At 46.9% G+C, this 19,613-nt stretch overlaps 1 protein-coding gene across 3 annotated transcripts in view; it reads right to left on the bottom strand.

Annotated features, from left to right (window-relative positions):
• The window catches only part of CALCRL (calcitonin receptor like receptor), a 91,766-nt gene that overhangs the window by 48,243 nt on the left and 23,910 nt on the right, over nucleotides 1-19,613 (bottom strand). The gene's annotated exons all lie outside the window — the stretch shown is intronic.

Raw genomic sequence — 19,613 nt, forward strand, 5'->3', positions numbered from 1 at the left:
TTCTACTCATGTAAAAACACGCTGATTCCTAGACCGTCCGCAGGCTGGATTTAGAAGGCGATTGGGCTGCATCCAGCCCCTGGGCCTTAGGTTGCCTACCCCTGGTTTAGCAAGACCACAACCTAAGTTCACACCTAATAATAATAATAATAATAATTTATTATTTATACCCCGCCCATCTGGCTGGGTTTCCCCAGCCACTTTGGGCGGCTTCCAACTGAATATTAAAAACAGTACAGCATCAGACATTAAAAACTTCCCTAAAGACGGCTGCCTTCAGTTGTCTTTTAAAAGTAAAATAGTTGTTTATTGACTTGACATCTGCTGGGAGGGCGTTCCACAGGGCAGGCACCACTACCGAGAAGGCCCTCTGTCTGGTTCCCTGTAACCTTACTTCTTGCAATGAGGGAACCGCCAGAAGGCCCTCGGCACTGGATCTCAGTGTCCGGGCTGAACGATGGGGGTGGAGACGCTCCTTCAGGTATACAGGACCGAGGCCGTTTAGGGCTTTAAAGGTCAGCACCAACACTTTGAATTGTGCTCGGAAACGTACTGGGAGCCAATGCAGATCTCTCAGAACCGGTGTTATGTGGTCCCGGCGGCCACTCCCAGTCACCAGTCTAGCTGCCGCATTCTGGATTAGTTGTAGTTTCTGGGTCACCTTCAAAGGTAGCCCCACATAGAGCGCATTGCAGTAGTCCAAGCAAGAGATAACTAGAGTGTGCACCACTCTGGCGAGACAGTCTGCGGGCAGGTAGGGTCTTAGCCTGTGTACCAGGTGGAGCTGGTAGACAACTGCCCTGGACACAGAATTAACCTGTGCCTCCATGGACAGCTGTGAGTCCAAAATGACTCCCAGGCTGCGCACCTGGTCCTTCAGGGGCACAGTTACCCTATTCAGGACCAGGGAATCCCCCACACCTGCCCGCCCCCTGTCCCCCCAAAACAGTACTTCTGTCTTGTCAGGATTCAACCTCAATCTGTTAGCCGCCATCCATCCTCCAACCGCCTCCAGGCACTCACACAGGACCTTCACCGCCTTCACTGGTTCTGATTTAAAGGAGAGGTAGAGCTGGGTGTCATCTGCATACTGATGAACACCCAGCCCAAACCCCCTGATGATCTCTCCCAGCGGCTTCATATAGATATTAAAAAGCATGGGGGAGAGGACGGAACCCTGAGGTACCCCACAAGTGAGAGCCCAGGGGTCTGAACACTCATCCCCCCCCCCACTTTCTGGACACGGCCCAGGAGAAAGGAGCGGATCCACCGTATAACAGTGCCCCCAGCTCCCAGCCCCTCTAGACGGTCCAGAAGGATGTTATGGTCGATGGTGTCAAAGGCCGCTGAGAGATCCAGCAGAACTAGGAAACAGCTCTCACCTTTGTCCCTAGCCCGCCGGAGATCATCAACCAGCGCGACCAAGGCAGTTTCAGTCCCTTGAGGTGACTTCCATAAACATGTAAGTACAACGAATGCAACTAGCTCCCTTTTATCTCCTGTCACTCTTCCCATGTTAAAGGAAAGCCTCTCCACTTAACCCAAAGCAACAGCAAATGTTACAAAGGATTAACAACCTTAAGTGAGGGATTAAAGGATTACGTTACCTGCAGGGATCTGCCTTTTATTTGCGAGAGGAACTGAACAATCTGGTCATTCTCCTGGAGAAATGCCAGCTTTTCTTCATTCCTACTATCTGGTGACTGACATTGCAACATGACATGTCTGTTTGTCTCCAGAATTGCTTCTGGACCCCATTGCTACCTCCTATGCCGTGGAAGCAAATTCCATGCCATCATAACAGAACAGAGCCACAATACGAGCTTCCTGGCAGTCGTGTTGCTGCCGCTGAACAGAGGTGGCACTCAGCTGAGGTGGCAGAATGGCTGGAGACGTGTGGGTTCCTTGGTGAAACCCATAGCTGTCAAGCTTCCCTTATTTGGAGGGACAGTCCCTTATTCCAGCGCCATGTCCCGCTGCTGTCCCTTATTGATGGATGTCCCTTAAATGATGTCCCTTAAATTTCAAAGGAAGCAGCTCCTCTCCCTCCCTCCCTGCCGGCCAGGGAGGAGGGAGGTTCCACCTGTGTTGCTTGGCTGTGTTGCTCACCCAATAAGAAGTCTAAGAACAACTGGGGGGGTGGAGCTTGCATGCCTTGTGCTGATCAAATCGACTGCGTTGCCTGGGGACTCGCCTTTGCTCAGCGCTTCCCAGCGGAGAGGTGACGGTGGTTTTCCTTGAGGCTTCGTTTGGCTGCTGGCTGGGCTTTCTGCCTTTGGCTCAGAGGGGCTCAGAAGTTGAACATACCTGTGCTGAGTGCTCGGATCAGAATCGGATGGATACGTCATCAACGGCCCACTCACCCTTGCCGGCAAAAAGGTCTGTCTGGAGCGGGGGCACATGGTGGGGGAAAAGGAAAGGAGATCTTGTGGGGGGGGAGGCTGTGTGTGTGTGGCTAGTTAATGCAAGCTGAGGGGTTTTTTGAATGCTGGACGCCATTTTGTTGCACGTGCTGCTGCAAACTTTGCAGTGCAAAGCCAGGCCGGGGAGCCATCTTAAATTGAGGCTGCATAGGCCTTGTGGTGCATGTGATTCAGATTCTATTCAGTTGAACCTCTGGTTACAAAGTTGGTTGGACAGTGTTCTCGAAGCTACCAGCATGAGTTTGACCAGACTGAAGGACAGGAAGACTGGAGTGCCTGGAACAGGTGAGGCTGCAGGTCCCTTATTTTGGCTGCTGATCCCTTATTTTCAAGGCTGCTGGTCCCTTATTTTCAAATCTGTAAGTTGACAGCTATGGTGGAACCAATCTGGTGTTCCTGCTTGGGCATCCACACAGCCCCGACCAAACTATTCTCATTTCCTCTTCCCAGCAAGCAGTAACAACACGACCGCTTGGAAGTTAGAACTTCACTCTGACCCACCAGGCAAGCTGCTTCAGAGGCGTGGCCAGCATTGGCTAATGGTCAGGTAAGGTAAAGATAACATAAAGAACCTCTGGACAGTTAAGTCCAGTCAAAGGCGACTATGGGGTTGCGGCGCTCATCTCGCTTTTCAGGCTGAGGGAGCCGGTGTTTGTCCACAGACAGCTTTCCGGGTCATGTGGCCAGCAGGACTAAACTGCTTCTGGCGCAACAGGACACCATGATGGAAACCAGAGTGCATGGAAACACCCTTTACCTTCCCGCCACAGCTGCTCCTATCTTTCAAACTGGTGTGCTTTCGAACTGCTAGGTTGGCAGGAGCTGGGACAGAGCAATGGGAGCTCACTCCGTCATGGGGATTTGAACCAGCCACCTTCTGATCAGCAAGCCCAAGAGGCTCAGTGGTTCAGACCAGGGATGTCCAACAGGTCTATCGCTGTTTGTTTCCCCTGCGATCTGCTGGTGATGTTCCTCTTTTTCTCCCCAAACCAATAAAAATGGGAGTTGGGAGTTGGCCACCTGCGTCCCAATCAGTCAGGGAAGATTGGAGTTGCAGTCTGACAACACCTAGCAGGTCACAGGTTCCCCATTTAAGGAAAAAGATGTTACAGAAAAAGGACGTTTTGTGGCACTAATTGCAGAATAATTACAGGACAAATGCCCAGATGGTCTCAGCTGTACTTTGGCTGCTCGCACTCTGGTGAATTATGGAGGGCACTGTTTGCACTGTCTTTCTGCATTGGGTCCCATTTCTGCAACAGGCAGGATCAAGCAGTCCCCAGACTGTACTAACTGCAGGTGGAAGGCTGCATATTTGAATGCTCCCAGACTACAAACGCAACAAGGAAGACTCGGTTAAAACACACCCCATGATGTGCTGCTGTTCCACAGGCAATGAGTCCCCAGTGGAAGAGTGAATTCAAACATACTTTCTTCATCCTGCAGTCTAAATTGGTACAGTCCGAGGAGGGGGGGGGGGATAGCAAATTGACCAATGAATACAGGCATGTGTGCACGGCACACAGAGTATTTTCTTCACTACACGACATTTGACGAAGAAAAGCAGGCACAACGCTGGGGTGAATTTGAGCTGGGCTCAGATGCTTAAGGTGTGGTCGTGAGAAAGTCTGCTGCTACTTAGACTTGGCCCCTGAAGTCCAATTAGCATTCTTCTTAAGTACAAGCAGATTTCCACACACACACACATCCTTTAGCGTTACTCCACCCTGTCGCTCTACCTGACAACGCAAAGTAACAACATTTCTCCTGAATATTGAAGCGCATGAAGCTGAAAATCAACAACGGACACATATTTCATCCAAGAAATCTATGTGAGTTGCCAATCCCTCCTGAGATTTAGGCGGAGCACTCCATCTGTGGGAAAGTCGAAGCGGAGCAAATGAGACATTGGATGGGACGTTGGCGCAGCAACAATATGGATGGAATCAACTGACTGGAGACTGAGCTCAAGATCCCGCAATCTAGGAGGCTCCACATAAGGTAAAGGTAAAGGGACCCCTGACCATTAGGTCCAGTTGTGACCGACTCTGGGGCTGCGGTACTCATCTCGCTTTATTGGCCGAGGGAGCCGGTGTACAGCTTCCGGGTCATGTGGCCAGCATGACTAAGCCGCTTCTGGCAAACCAGAGCAGCGCACGGAAATGCCATTTACCTTCCTGCCGGAGTGGTACCTATTTATCTACTTGCACTTTGACGTGCTTTCAAACTGCTAGGTTGGCAGGAGCAGGGACCGAGCAACGGGAGCTCACCCCGTCGCGGGGATTCGAACCGCCGACCTTCTGATCGGCAAGTCCTAGGCTCTGTGGTTTAACCCACAGCGCCGCATGTGTGATATTCAGTGGGTGTATACATATTTTGAGCGGTGAGCCCTCAGGCACCATTTTTGGGCTGAATGCACAACCTTCCTCAGAGAACTGAGCTCAGGGGAAGTAGGTTCTTCCTCTTTCCATCTAAAGCTAGCTGTGTAGAGCGCCGACTGCCACATGGGTCAGCCAGCCACAATCAGGAGCACCAAGTACAGGGGGCTCTGGGTGCCTGAGCACCCACAAAAAATTCATTGTGAGTGCTCAGCACCCGCACTGCAGCTCCCCCAACTTCCGAGGTCTTGCAAGGCCTCGGATAGCATCTCTGAGGCCCTGGAGATGCTTTCTGAGGTCTTCCTAGACCTTGGAACCTGACTTCCGGTGCCACTGAAAGTCAGGTTCCGAGGTCTTGGCAGGGGGCGCAGCATCATGACATCATGTTATGACATCACACCATGACATCATGCACACTGGGCACCCATAACCTGGGGCCCAAGTTGGATCTCCTGCCACACCTCTCCTTTCCAGCAAGGTATGCAAACAATCACATAGTTATTCCTCCACCCTGAAGCAGCATTTCCAGCATGCTTACTGGGCAGGCAGGGGAGATGGGATTGACTGGCTTGCAAAAAGAGGTGCTGAAAAACATTTGAGTGCCTAAGCATGCTGGGTGTCTGATTAATTATTTTAAAAGCTGGAAGTTTGTATGGGTCAGCACCGGATTCAGAGAAAGATATGCTAGTGACTACTGGAGCAAAGGTGAGGAAAGCCAGGGTTTGAATTATGGAGAGGACTTCATTAAATGCACCACCCCAAACCCATGACATCCCTCATTATTATATATATTTTTTAACCCATACCCTCTGATCATCATCTAAAAATAGTAGCCAAGTGGATGTAACACAGAATACACCCTCAGCAGGAGAAAAAGAATTGACTGTTAAAGGTTGGATCAGTCTGTGTTCACCTTTACAATAGAATTAGCATTGTTTTTCTACGTTTCATGACTATGCCATGAGGAATAAGGAGATTTTACCTTTGGGTTAGACTAGCTGGTGGTAAACAAAACTAGGAAAGAAAACCCAGATTCTGGCCTCGTTTGTGTGTAATATTGAGCTATGGTGAAGGTTAAGTAATGTTATAAACCAACAACAAACCAGTCTTGGCTTATGAGTGTGGTTTGTTTGTGGTTAATAAATCATAGTTAAGTCACTGGGCAGGGTTTGAGATGATCAGCTGAAACTACGATTTACTCACCTATGTGCCCCAGTTTCAAAGGCAGAATTGACGTCCAGTGGGAATTTCCGAAAGGCAGAGCTTAGTCCTGGATCTTAGGCAAGTCAATAGAAATATTGTGGTTTTTTGGTGTTTTTGTAAAAAACCAAAACAAAAAAACCACACAACTCAACAATTTGGGGGTCTTCCTAAAAAAAGCTTCCGGTGTGTCCTGGTTTTTACTTTTTGAAATACAGCAACCTTACAAGCTCTGAATTGTCCCACCTCAGCCTCACTTCTGCTAAGAGCTGCATTTGTGCTTCCTGTTATCCAACAGCAACATAAAATTCCACTTGCCAGCACATTTGCTTGCAGCTGCTAACTTGGCAGCCTTCTGAAACTGAGAAAATTTTCCAGACTGTGGTGGAAACATTACAACAAAGCTTTCATCATCAGCAGCCTTGATGGCCTTGAAAAAGAAATATCGCCCAACGTTCTTCCCATGTGACGAGAACACTAAAAGCTCTCCTACATTGACTTCCTCCGGGATACTGTGAGCCAATCTTTTTTTTATTTAAAGGTAACGGCCTATCGTTTATCCTCAGCTTCCTCTCAGTGCTGATGGAGTGGGATATTCACAGATGCAGCCGGCAGTCCGAGTGCTTCTGGATCTATCAGCACAGAAAATGAGACGGTATTCTGCGTCAAGCTGCCATGTGATGAAAGAGCTATTCTAAAACTCACTGGGAGATGCATCTTTCCAATAATGGAAGACCGATTTACCTGCGGCTACAACCATCCCTGCTGTATGCTGCATGACACACATGAAACTGAAGGAGGGCTTGGTCTCCAGATGTCAGGGACCGTGCTGAGGAGGGCTGCACTGAGGAAGAATGGTGGGAGCCACCCCTCCCCCTGATCACGATCCTGAATCTTCCCAGGAGCAGTAGGACAGTATAGATTTGGAATAGTGGTTTGCAGAAGGGCATAGTTCTGAAGGCAGAAGCTGGGAAATACTGGATGGGGAACAACTAGCAGAAGAAACACTAAGAGAGAAAGAGTTAACAGATTCACAGTCTCTGGACAGCATTCACCCCCCCTTCCCCAAAGACACAGAGAGCTCAGAAAGTGTTAGTGCAGAGGGTACAAGCTCAGATTACAAGATGTAGGAGTGATGTAGTTTAATAGGGACGGAGGGGGTGTAAGCCTTAATTGGGAGCACCGCCATTTCTAGGATATGTGTTCTCTGTTCTCTCTCTGCGATTATAAAAGTTTCTAACTGGTAAGACATTCCTTTCTTTGATCTTCTTATCTGCCACGGGGGAAGGCGATTCCCCAAAGCCTGACACCAGAAGGGGCTACACAGCACATCCAGAAGTGCATACCCATTAAAATTCCTCAGATGAAAATAGGCACATTTCTCACTCCTCGCAACTGACCCTCCTTGATCCCACCTCTATTTTTTGTGTCCCCCCCACCCCACAGAGCATTTCCTACCAGAAGGGTGAGTGTCACCAGCACAACGCCATTGGGGCACAGCTCACACGCCCTCCTGAGAAAACTCCTTAATCCTGATTTGATTTAATTCTTTGGTAGATTTACAAAACACCCACACCCACACCCACACCCACACACACACACCCAATAAATCAAGTTGAGAAAGGGGAAGGTTGGAAGCGGACACACAAAGCATTTATAGATGATCGATAGATAGATGATAGAAATGATTGATAGATCAATAGATCGATAGATGATAGATAGAGAGATGATGACAGATAGATGATGATCTATAGATGATGATAGATAGATAGACTCTGCTAACCCAGAAATAGTACCTCGGGTTAATAACTTTGCTTCAGGATGAGAACAGAAATCGTGCTCCGGCGGTACAGCAGCAGCAGACGGCCCCATTAGCTAAAGTGGAACAGTTTCAGGTTAAGAACGGACCTCCAGAACGAATTAAGTTCTTAACTCGAGGTACCACTGTATTGTGCAGAACAGTCTTCCCATTACAACATCTTTCCATAGAGTATGTTCGTGTTCTCTTTACAGACTAGACCAGGGTGGGGGACTTGTTGCTGGACAAAGATAAAGGACTAGGGCTGATGGGACTTGGAGTCAAACAACATCTGGAGGAATCAAACAACATCTGGAGGGCAATAGGTTCCCCACCCCTGATCTAGAACTAAGAAAAAGATCTCTGCGGTTCCCAAAAGCACACTGGGATTTGGCAGGTCCACTTAGCTGTGACTGCATGTTAGCAATGTGATGTTCTGATCAAGCAAAGGAAGAGCCAGATGTGGACAGTGGGAGCCAATGATGCTGAACAACCAATGCCAGATGCAGTTAAACATCTGTGTTTCCATTTGCGTCCTCATTGCCATACTCAGATGGGCCCCATTGGTCATGAAGAACCTGGATGTGTCTCTTGATATGGATGGGAATGTATATCCCCATCCAAAGTTGACTAATATGTAAGACAATACGCTTGTAACTGGACGTGGATCAGGGGCATAGCATTTTAAGAATGTAAAGCTGCCAATCTGTACTGATTATGCATATCTGACTATGTTCACATACTGCAGCACAGAATACTTCAGTGTTTAAAAAATGATCCAGATCATAAGAGGCAAATTGTTACATAAATAGGGCTGCCATACATCCGGATTTTCATGGCCATTATCAGGATTTCAAAGGTGGAACTGATGTCCGGGGGGAATTTCCGAAAAGTGGCAGATCTTAGGCAAGTCAATCGGAAAATTGTATTTTTGTTCAAAAGAAGCTCAACAACTTTCAGGGCGTCCTGGTTTTTACTTTTTGAAAAATGGCAAACCTATACATAGTAAAGGTTATCCCATACCCTGGTGTTTTTAAGAAATGAAAGCCTCTTTCTCTTTTATGGGCGAATAAATGGTGGCACACTTGACAGACAAGAACACACACACAAAAACCACACACACAAACATTTAATCTCCGAAAGGCTGTCAAAAGTTTCAGAGCAATAATTCAGAAAATTCGGAAGAACAGTCTGCAACCCAAATTCAGTATTACATATTTAAGGACAGCAGAGTCATTTTTGAATACAGCTGAAATCTGAAATGCACATACTAATGAGTGAACTTAGTGTGATTTACTTCCATGTAGATGTGCTACTTTTTGGCATGTTATATAGAGTGCAAAGGCCAACTAAGGACTGACTGAGAGAATTCTGCTGGAATTCTAAGACAAGCCGACTGGAGACACAATAAATAATACCAATATTACTCACAAACTTACGTTCGTCTACACCCTAAGTAACTTGTTCGGTTCCTACATTCCAGCTCCAATTGAATAGTCACTATCTGCCCATTTCGTATTTCATTTCCCTCTGACTTCATTGCTTACAGTCCACTCCCCACAATTCTATATATGTTTCCTGTGTGTGTTTGTGAACATACAAGGACACACCCCTGAAACTGAAGGTTGCTCTCCATGCATGTGATGGAGTGCTCTTAATTATTACTACAATCAATTTATTGATCACATTCTAAACCACCATCTCAAGGTGATTTCTGCATAAAAGAATTGAAAAACAATTGAAAACACAAAGGCAACAATAATTTAAAACAAGACTCAAACCCTAACAAGTGGACACTCTTGGTAAAGATTATTTTTAAGTTGATGATGATGATGACTAGAATTATTAGAATTTATATAATGCCCTATACCTGGAGGTCTCAGGGCGGTTCACAGAAAAGATCAACATAAAAACCACAATATATACAAAGTGGTACCTAGGGCTAAGAACTTAATTCATTCTGGAGGTCCGTTCTTAACCTGAAACTGTTCTTAACCTGAGGTACCACTTTAGCTAATGGGGCCTCCCACTGCTGCCACACCCCTGCCGCATGATTTCTGTTCTCATCCTGAAGCAAAGTTCTTAACCCGAGGTACTATTTCTGGGTTAGCGGAGTCTGTAACCTGAAGCGTCTGTAACCTGAAGCATCTGTAACTCAAGGTACCACTGTAATCAAAATAAAAGCAACCCAATAACACCCCCTCAGAAAAGAGCCACATTTTAAAAGGGCATAGGATGCCAATCAGATCAACCAAAGGCCTGGTTGAAAAGGAATGTTTTTGCCTGGCACCTAAAGATGTATAATGAAGGTGCCAGGCAAACTTCCTTGGGGAGAGCATTCCACAGATGGGGAGCCACTGCAGAGAAAGTCCCGTTCTCGTGTTGCCACCCTCCAGACCTCCTGAGGAGGATCCGCAACAAATTAAGGTCCACAACACAGTTGAGGATAGACAACCGAGTAAAAACAGCAAAACAGTAAAAGAAAGCACTTTGTTCCGCTGCACGTTCAAGCCTCAATAAATTCCTTAAAAGTGTAGAAAGAAGAAAGGGGCATGTCAAAACTAAAGACAGACAAATTACAATACCCCTGGGGGCGTGTAGATGGGGGCTACTGAATGACAGGCATTTGAAAAGCAGCAGAAGTATACTGTGAACAGCGATAGCCATTATGTGAGCAACGCTCGCGACCTTGTCAGGAGAATCGATAAGAATAATGTTCTTTTTGCAAAGCACCAGAGCATAGAACGAAACACAAACTGCAACTGACTGAATTTGAGTTCAGATAATGGGCTGAAAAGGCAAACAGGTTCAGAACAGTGAGACTCATCCTTACTAGGGACAGTATAAGAAATGGGGATAGGTCTAAACAAGGGTAGGCAAACTAAGGCCCGGGGGCCGGATCCGGCTCAATCGCCTTCTAAATCCGGCCCACGGACAGTCCAGGAATCAGCGTGTTTTTACATGAGTAGAATGTGTCCTTTTATTTAAAATGCATCTCTGGGTCATTTGTGGGGCTTAGGAATTTGTTCATATTCCCCCCCCCCCAAAAAAAAATAGTCGGGCCTCCCACAAGGTCTGAGGGACAGTGGACCAGCCCCCCGCTGAAAAAGTTTGCTGACCCCTGGTCTAGAAGAAGAAGAAGAAGAGTTTGGATTTGATATCCCGCCTTTCACTCCCTTTAAGGAGTCTCAAAGCGGCTAACATTCTCCTTTCCCTTCCTCCCCCACAACAAACACTCTGTGAGGTGAGTGGGGCTGAGAGACTTCAAAGAAGTGTGACTGGTCCAAGGTCACCCAGCAGCTGCATGTGGAGGAGCGGGGACGCGAACCTGGTTCCCCAGATTACGAGACTACCGCTCTTAACCACTACACCACACTGGCTCTCTAAAGGAAGGGAATGCCATAGCTGTGAGGCTACCATAGAGAAGAGCAGGTGGCGCTGTGGACTAAACCCCAGAGCCTCTTGGGCCTGACGATCAGAAGGTTGGCGGTTCGAATCCGCGTGACAGGGTGAGCTCCCATTGCTCTGTCCCAGGTCCTGCCAACCTAGCAGTTCGAAAGCACACCAGTGTGAGTAGATAAATAGGTACTGCTGCGGCAGAAAGGTAAACGGCGTTTCCGTGCACTCTGGCTTCCATCACGGTGTCCCATTGCACCAGAAGCAGTTTAGTCCTGCTAGCCACATGACCCGGAAAGCTGTCTGTGGACAAACGCCCTCGGCCTGAAAGCGAGATGAGCACCGCAACCCCATATTCCCCTTTGACTGTACTTAACCATCCAGGATGTGACGTTAACATATGAGAGTGCTGGAGGGAAAATAGTTAAACAGATTACCCAATCAGAACCCAGGGGGGTGGAGTCAGAGGGACTATGAAACCAGCTCTGGGAGGGGCGAAGGGGGAGTTCGTTGGGAGTTGGGTGGTTGGTTGGAGTGGGAGTGAATTGGGATAGAGTCTGTGGGTAGGTTGAGTTAGTGTAGCGAAATAAGCTGAGTCAGGAACAGTTAGGAGCTAGGAAGACAAGTAAATATCTGAGAGTTGGTTTAGTGAGTGAGAGCAGGTAGCGGAAGTTATAGGTCTGGATAGGCACCCCATGATTGTACAGTGGTACCTCAGGTTACATACGCTTCAGGTTACATACACTTCAGGTTACATTCGCTTCAGGTTACAGACTCCGCTAACCCAGAAATATTACCTCGGGTTAAGTACTTTGCTTCAGGATGAGAACAGAAATCAGGCTCCGGCAGCGCGGCAGCAGCAGGAGGCCCCATTAGTTAAAATGGTGCTTCAGGTTAAGAACAGTTTCAGGTTAAGTACAGACCTCCGGAATGAATTAAGTACTTAACCTGAGGTACCACTGTAATTGATGGAGACTGTTTATGGAACCACATGCTTGTTAAACTGCAATAAATAAACAGAAGTTTATGTTCCAATTTAACCCTGACTGGACTCAGTATTTTACCAGGTAGGGCCTGGGTGGTGGCAGCGAGAAATAAAGTGGTGGCACTGGGATCAATAGATGGTGAAACGTCCAGGGACCCTGTGTGATCACCACACAGGGGTCCTTTACCTTTTTACCATTTTAAGAGAAGAGCTTCTCCCCATGACCTTAGGTGACTTAGATGATGGGCATACCAGAAGAGGCTTCGCCACAGATCTCAAAGTTCAGGCACGATGCCGCTAGTGGAAGTGAACTCTTGCATAAATAAGACCCCGTGCTTCTGTTTCTGCGAGCTTTGCTCAATGGAAGCACTCTGCATGCTATCTGCATTAAAAGCAACTCTTCCCTTTTTCAAATATAAAAAGTACAGAAGCATCCATCTGTGTCCATCTACGCTGAAGTGTAAACATGGACGGTGGACAGGGGTGGGGTGGGGAGGAGAACAAAAGAAACAATAATAAAAATAAAAATAAAAGGGGTCAATGTACACAAAGAATTGCAAAATGTAAGCAAAGCAGATGAGAATAGACAGAAATAGTATTATGAAAGTTTTCGGCTGGAGTTACATGACTGGGAGGGATGTCAGAACTCAGAAGACATCTGGAGACGAATTGGCAACCGAACCTAAGCTATTAAAACAATTGTTAGGGCAGAGGAGTACTGCCAAGTGCGCTCAGTTGCGTCCCATCTAGATAGTGTCTCTGTGTAGCAACACATCAACAAAGCCAGTTTGCAGCCAAAAGAAGGGAACTGAGGATTTTCCTCTGTCAGCTGTGCTGCATCCAGGATTTGAGATGCCCTGGGGAAAGCTGGTCTCAGCGGGGGTCTCTTTCTTCAGCAGGCCTCCGCCTTGCTGGCATCGCCCGCTGCTTCTCCTTGCTACTGTTGCCAACTGACTTATGAGAGAGCGAAAGAGACAAAAAGACGAGACAGACAGACAGAGATGCTAGACAGACATACAGTGGTACCTCAGGTTACATACGCTTCAGGTTACATACGCTTCAGGTTACAGACTCCGCTAACCCAGAAATAGTGCTTCAGGTTAAGAACTTTGCTTCAGGATGAGAACAGAAACCGGGCTCCGGTGGCAGCGGGAGGCCCCATTAGCTAAAGCGGTGCTTCAGGTTAAGAACAGTTTCAGGTTAAGTACGGACCTCCGGAATGAATTAAGTACTTAACCTGAGGTACCACTGTAGAGGGAGAAGGGAAGACGAGATAAGAAAGCAGAATTTCGATCACCACCGTCCACAGCTTTTATACATGGTTGCTCTTTAACTTGCCTGAATGGGCAGGAGGGATTCCATTTCAAAATGTATGAATCTGGAGTGTGTTCTGGAGCCACCAGGACTGGGTGGTAGACCCTCCCAAACCTTTGCATTTGCATCATAAATAGAAGGGCCGGGGGGGATGTAATAGTTGGGTGGGTTTTTTTGCATATACAGTGGTACCTCGGGTTAAGAACTTAATTCGTTCTGGAGGTTCGTTCGTAACCTGAAATAGTTCTTAACCTGAAGCACCACTTTAGCTAATGGGGCCTCCCGCTGCCGCTGCGCTACTGGAGCACGATTTCTGTTCTCATCCTGAAGCAAAGTTCTTAACCTGAGGTACTATTTCTGGGTTAGCGGAGTCTGTAACCTGAAGTGTCTGTAACCCGAGGTACCACTGTATTCATAAACGGCCTCAGCCCAGTACAGTGGTACCTCGGGTTAAGTACTTAATTTGTTCCAGAGGTCCGTTCTTAACCTGAAACTGTTCTTAATCTGAAGCACCACTTTAGCTAATGGGGCCTCCTGCTGCTGCCGCGCCGCTGGAGCACAATTTCTGTTCTCATCCTGAAGCAAAGTTCTTAACCCGAGGTACTATTTCTGCGTTAGCGGAGTCTGTAAACTGAAGCGTCTGTAACCTGAAGTGTATGTAACCCGAGGTACCACTGTATACCTAAAGGAGTGTCTCTACCACCATCGTTCAGGCCAGACACTGAGATCCAGCGCCAAGGGTCTTCTGGTGGTTCCCTCACTGCGAGAAGTGACGTTACAGGGAACCAGGCAGAGAGCCTTCTCAGTAGTGGCACCCGCCCTGTGTTACACCCTCCCATCAGATGTCAAGGAAATAAACAACTGACTTTTAGGAGAGCTCTGAAGGCAGCCCTGTTTAGGGAAGTTTTTAATGTTTTATGTTTCATCATGTTTTTAATATTCTGTTGGGAGCTGCCCAGAGTGGCTAGGGAAACCCAGCCAGATGGGTGGGGTATAAATAATAAAATCATCATCATCATCATCATCATCACCAGTGCTATCCACATTTCACAGAATTCTACGTTCAGGGTAAGTTGCTGTACTTCATATCAGACCAATGGAGACAGACAGCTTATTTGGTGATATTACCCCATGAACATGGTATGCCAGATCCCATCACCACCCAATAAGAAATAAATATGGCAGGTAGGGCAAATCTGAACCCCTTGCTGCCTGACTACAACATCTGTTAACCCACACCAATGGCCACACTGATGGGAGTCAAACAACATCTAGAGGTCTACAGTTCCTCCATCCTTGATATAAGGCGACCACTTGCAAAGTGGTCTGTCTATTTAATTGTAGCAGGATGAAAACATTCCTTTCTCCCCATCAACAGTCCTCTTTCTTTTGTTGTTGTTGCTTAGTCGTTTAGTCGTGTCTGACTCTTTGTGACCCCATCGACCAGAGCACGCCAGGCACTCCTGTCTTCCACTGCCTCCCGCAGTTTGGTCAAACTCATGTTCATAGCTTTGAGAGCACTGTCCAACCATCTCGTCCTTCTCCTTGTGCCCTCTATCTTTACCAACATCAGGGTCTTTTCCAGGGAGTCTTCTCTTCTCATGAGGTGGCCAAAGTATTGGAGCCTCAGCTTCACGATCTGTCCTTCCAGTGAGCACTCAGGGCTAATTTCCTTCAGAATGGATAGGTTTGATCTTCTTGCAGTCCATGGGACTCTCAAGAGTCTCCTCCAGCACCAGAATTCAAAAGCACCAATTCTTTGACAACCAGCCTTCTTTATGGTCCAGCTCTCACTTCCATACATCACTACTGGGAAAACCTCTTTCTTTTATATCTGGCCAATCTAGCAACGAATCAGATAGGATTGTTGAAGACACCAACCCGAATGGCCAGCATTGTCAAAGTCACCTACTGTGGCAGAAAACTCAATTTGGGTCCGCTTGCCACTTGTACCATCCTGCGACAAAACATGTAGTCTGCATCCTTTTTTTCAAACAGGATTTGGAAGCTAAAGACATGGAATTATTTTAGTGGGAAATGCTGGAGGTGATGCGTTTGATATATTTCGTTATCTGTAATAATATTTGTTCGCTGCCTCTCTTTGCTAACAGATATCCTAGAAGGAGAACGTTGGTTAAAACAATCAGTAAACAGCAAAACAACAATCCTATGAGTACCGTGTGTGGTGGGGATCAAAGCAACATCACAACTAATAAGCAGCACAGAAAACCTGAAGAGGATGCAAAAGAAAATCTAAGCAACAGAAAAATCAAAAGCTCAATGGAACAAAAACAAAACAACTTATCAAAGGTAGCTCATGATAAAACAAAATCTCAGCATATACGTCTTCTGTGTTAAGGCTTGAGAACAAGGAGAAACACATCAGACATAAACACATTTATGTCTGGTGAATTTAAATGTACTACCTTTGGGTAACATACTGTATAATCAATGTGTCAATGCAGACAATCAGGAATATGGGTTTGTGGGCTCCTCTTTCACATGTAGATTTCCTTCTCCATTTCCAGTTTGCTCTTACTGTAGCCTACTGGTCTTTGAATGGTTAGATACTGATCTAATCTTAGTTGTAACAGGAGCAAAACCACCCTATAAATATATGGCAAAAGATTAAGAAATGGATCCTCAAATGCGTGCTTGGGTTATTTATTTATTAAATTTATATACCAGCTTTCACCCAAGGATCACAGAGTGCTTTATGGTATAAAAACACAAAAATACACAACACTTTAACAAACAAAACAACCCCCCCCCAAAAAAATGGTTTAGAAGGTCATAGATGGTTTAATTAGCCAAAGGCCTGGGAAAAGAGGAAGGTTTTTTGTCTTAAAGAGCTTAAAGAGATGTAATGAAGGCGTCAGGTGAACCTCCCTGGGGAAAGCATTCCCTCCTGTGGAGGGAGCACATGAAAAAGGGCCTCAGATGAAGATTGCAGGATCCAGTTCGGTTTATATGGGGAGAAATGGCCTTTGGGGTATCATGGCCGTGAGCCATTTAAGGCTTTATAGGTCAAAACCAGCACTTTGAATTGGGCCCGGAATCTAACTGGCAGCCAGTGCAGTTGGGCCAGGATTGGTGTAATATGCTCAAACCATCTTCCCCACTGGTGAGCACCCTGGCTGCTGAATTCTGCACCAGCTGATGTTCCTGAACCGTCTCCAGAGGTATAACATGTTGACATAATCTAACGATAAAAGTGGGTCTTGACTCTTAAAAATCCTAGTCCAGTAGTCTGCTATGCAATATCCACACTGAACAACTAATGTTGAGACTAAAATCCAAGCTTGCAAGTTAGCGCTAATTCGGATGCTACAATTTGAATGTCTGGTTATCGCAATCTAAGAAAAGTTGGGGCAAGGAGCCTGTGAGCCCGAGGAGGAAGAAGAGGCAGGAGGAGCACAAAGCCCATGATGAGGAAGACTAGAATTCTACATCTGAACTGAGCTATTCTCTGTAGCTTGCTGCAACAGGCACGGAAGCAGTGCTGATTAATATCGTTGCTATTAATGGCATTTGTAGCTATGCAGGTCATAATAAGGGGAACCAAATATAAGACTTTTGGGAAGCGAAAGTCCTTGAAAATGTCACGTTCCCCCCTCTCTCCCTTGCTTAAAAACATAAGAGAACTCAGTATCATGAATCAGTGGAATGAGCATACTTACGTGGGGGTGTGCTTATACTCTAAGCCTAATTTAGACATTTGTCCTGGCTTTCACCCTGCGTTGCTATAATTCTATGTACAACACTATCATTATTATTTTATGGGGAAGCATTCAAAATATACAGTTCCCAACCTACAGTCTGGAGAGGCCATGTCCAGGAAAGTGGTCTTGTCTGGGCTTTGCCACCTGATTCTATTGTCTGTACAAACTGCTCCTTATTTGCACCAGGTTGCCAGCAGACCATTCAGGACTGGGTCTAATGGACAGCTTATATTGGAGGGGACCGGGCAAGAAGCCAATTATAGCCAGGGAAAACCCTCTAAGTAACATGGAGAGATGGAAATGCTCCAGAACTTCCTTCAGTTCTGACCACTTAGGTGGGAGTTACATTCCTGGCCATCACGTGTATAAGCCAAATCGTGTAAAACCACAATAATAACAACAACAGCATTATTTATTTGTTTGTTTGTTTGTTTGTTTGTTTATACATACATACATACATACCCCACCCATCTGGGGGTGGAGACACTCCTTCAGGTACACTGGGCCACGGTCGTTTAGGGCTTTAAAGGTCAGCACCAACACTTTGAATTGTGCTCGGAAACGTACTGGGAGCCAGTGTAGGTCTTTCAAGACCGGTGTTATACGGTATTGGTGGCCACTCCCAGTCATCAGTCTAGCTGCTGCGTTCTGCATTAGTTGTACTTTCCAGGTCAACCTTCAAAGGTAGTCCCACGTAGAGCGCATGGCAGTAGTCCAAGCAGGAGATAACCAGAGCATGCACCACTCTGGCGAGACAGTCTGCGGGCAGATAGGGTCTCAGCCTGCGTACCAGATGGAGCTGATAAACAGCTGCCCTGGATACAGAATTGACCTGCGCCTCCATGGACAGCTGTGAGTCCAAAATGACTCCCAGGCTGTGCACCTGGTCCTCCAGGGGCACAGTTACCCCATTCAGGACCAGGGAGTCCCCCACACCTGCCTGCCCCCTGTCCCCCCAAAACAGTACTTCTGTGTTGTCAGGATTCAACCTCAATCTGTTAGCCGCCATCCATCCACCTCCAGACACTCACACAGGACATTCACCACCTTCATAACAACCCCTAGAAGACCGCAAAAAAGGCACAAATCCACTGATGACTCTCCAACCTCCTCCACAGCTTTCTCTGGCCTCCTCTGATCTCTCTCCAACTGCTTCCAAAACTCTCTGCTCTTAACTCACACGCCACTTTCCAACCACACCCAAACACTCTCCCAATGCCTGATAGGATTGCTGGCCATCCCTGCTGTCTGCCTATTATTTTTTGGTGATCCACGTAAAGCTGCGATTGTGTGTGGGAAATCCACAGAAGAAGAGGACTACCTGTATCTTCAAATGGACATATGGCTGTCAAACTCCGGTCCCTCAGGAGCTGGCAATGGCCACTAATTATACCTGGAGCACCCACACGGAAACACAAGTTGAAATTAAGAATGTGTCATGGCCGTTAGTTGCCCTTATGTGATGTGCTGAAGAAATGCTTTCTACAATACATGAAAGGAACTCTGCTTTGTCATATATATTGGCGCGTCAGTATGGTTTGTGATTGTAGAGCAACGGTGGCTAAGCTTTGAAATGTTTCATTAGAAACCTTTGCCATCACATCTTCAAGCTGACCTCTCTAACAGCCACAAAATGGAGCGCAAGAATGGAATTCAGTAGCAGAAGATGTGGTGTCGGGCTCTAACTCAGATTGCTGTCAAAGGAGATGGGTCAAATTCATAGAGGCTATCAAGGTTGACTAGCAGGGCCGGCCCACCTGTGAGACAAAGTGAGGCAACCACCTTGAGCTTTGGGATCCATAGGGGCAGCTGATCTGCACCACCCACTGCTGCGGTGCCTCCTTGGCAGCCGCCCCCTTCAATGCCACCTCTACAGTTGACCCCTTGGTGAACAGGAGGCACTGCTGGTTTCCTCCCACCCTTGTTCCCATTGTAGATCTTTATTCCCTGCTTGGTCCTGATGTAGATCTTCACATATCCCTTCATCCCTGGCGGTGATGGGAAGAATCATTTGTGGTTTGTCTCAGGTGCCAAAATTTCTTGGGCCGGCCCTGAGCATGATGGCTATATGCTGCCTCCAGGATCAGAGGCAGTATGCTGGGGAGCAGCCATGGCGAAGGAAGTTATCCCCATGTCCCACATGGCCTCTGGTTTGCCCCTATGTGATGGCCCTGCAGGGTCTCTTCTTGTGCTGGTGTGGTGTAGTGGTTAAGAGCGGTAGACTCGTAATCTGGTGAACTGGGTTCGCATCTCCGCTCCTCCACATGCAGCTGCTGGGTGACCTTGGGCTAGTCACACTTCTTTGAAGGGGTCCCTTTACCTTTACCTTTACTGTAAGTTAGTGTCCATTTGGAAGAAGGTAACTCTTCATGCTCCCTTCACAATTAGAAGTTGGTC

The sequence above is a fragment of the Podarcis pityusensis genome (assembly GCF_964106645.2).
Source record: "Podarcis pityusensis genome assembly, chromosome: 1".
In the NCBI taxonomy this organism is placed as follows: Eukaryota; Metazoa; Chordata; class Lepidosauria; order Squamata; family Lacertidae; genus Podarcis; species Podarcis pityusensis.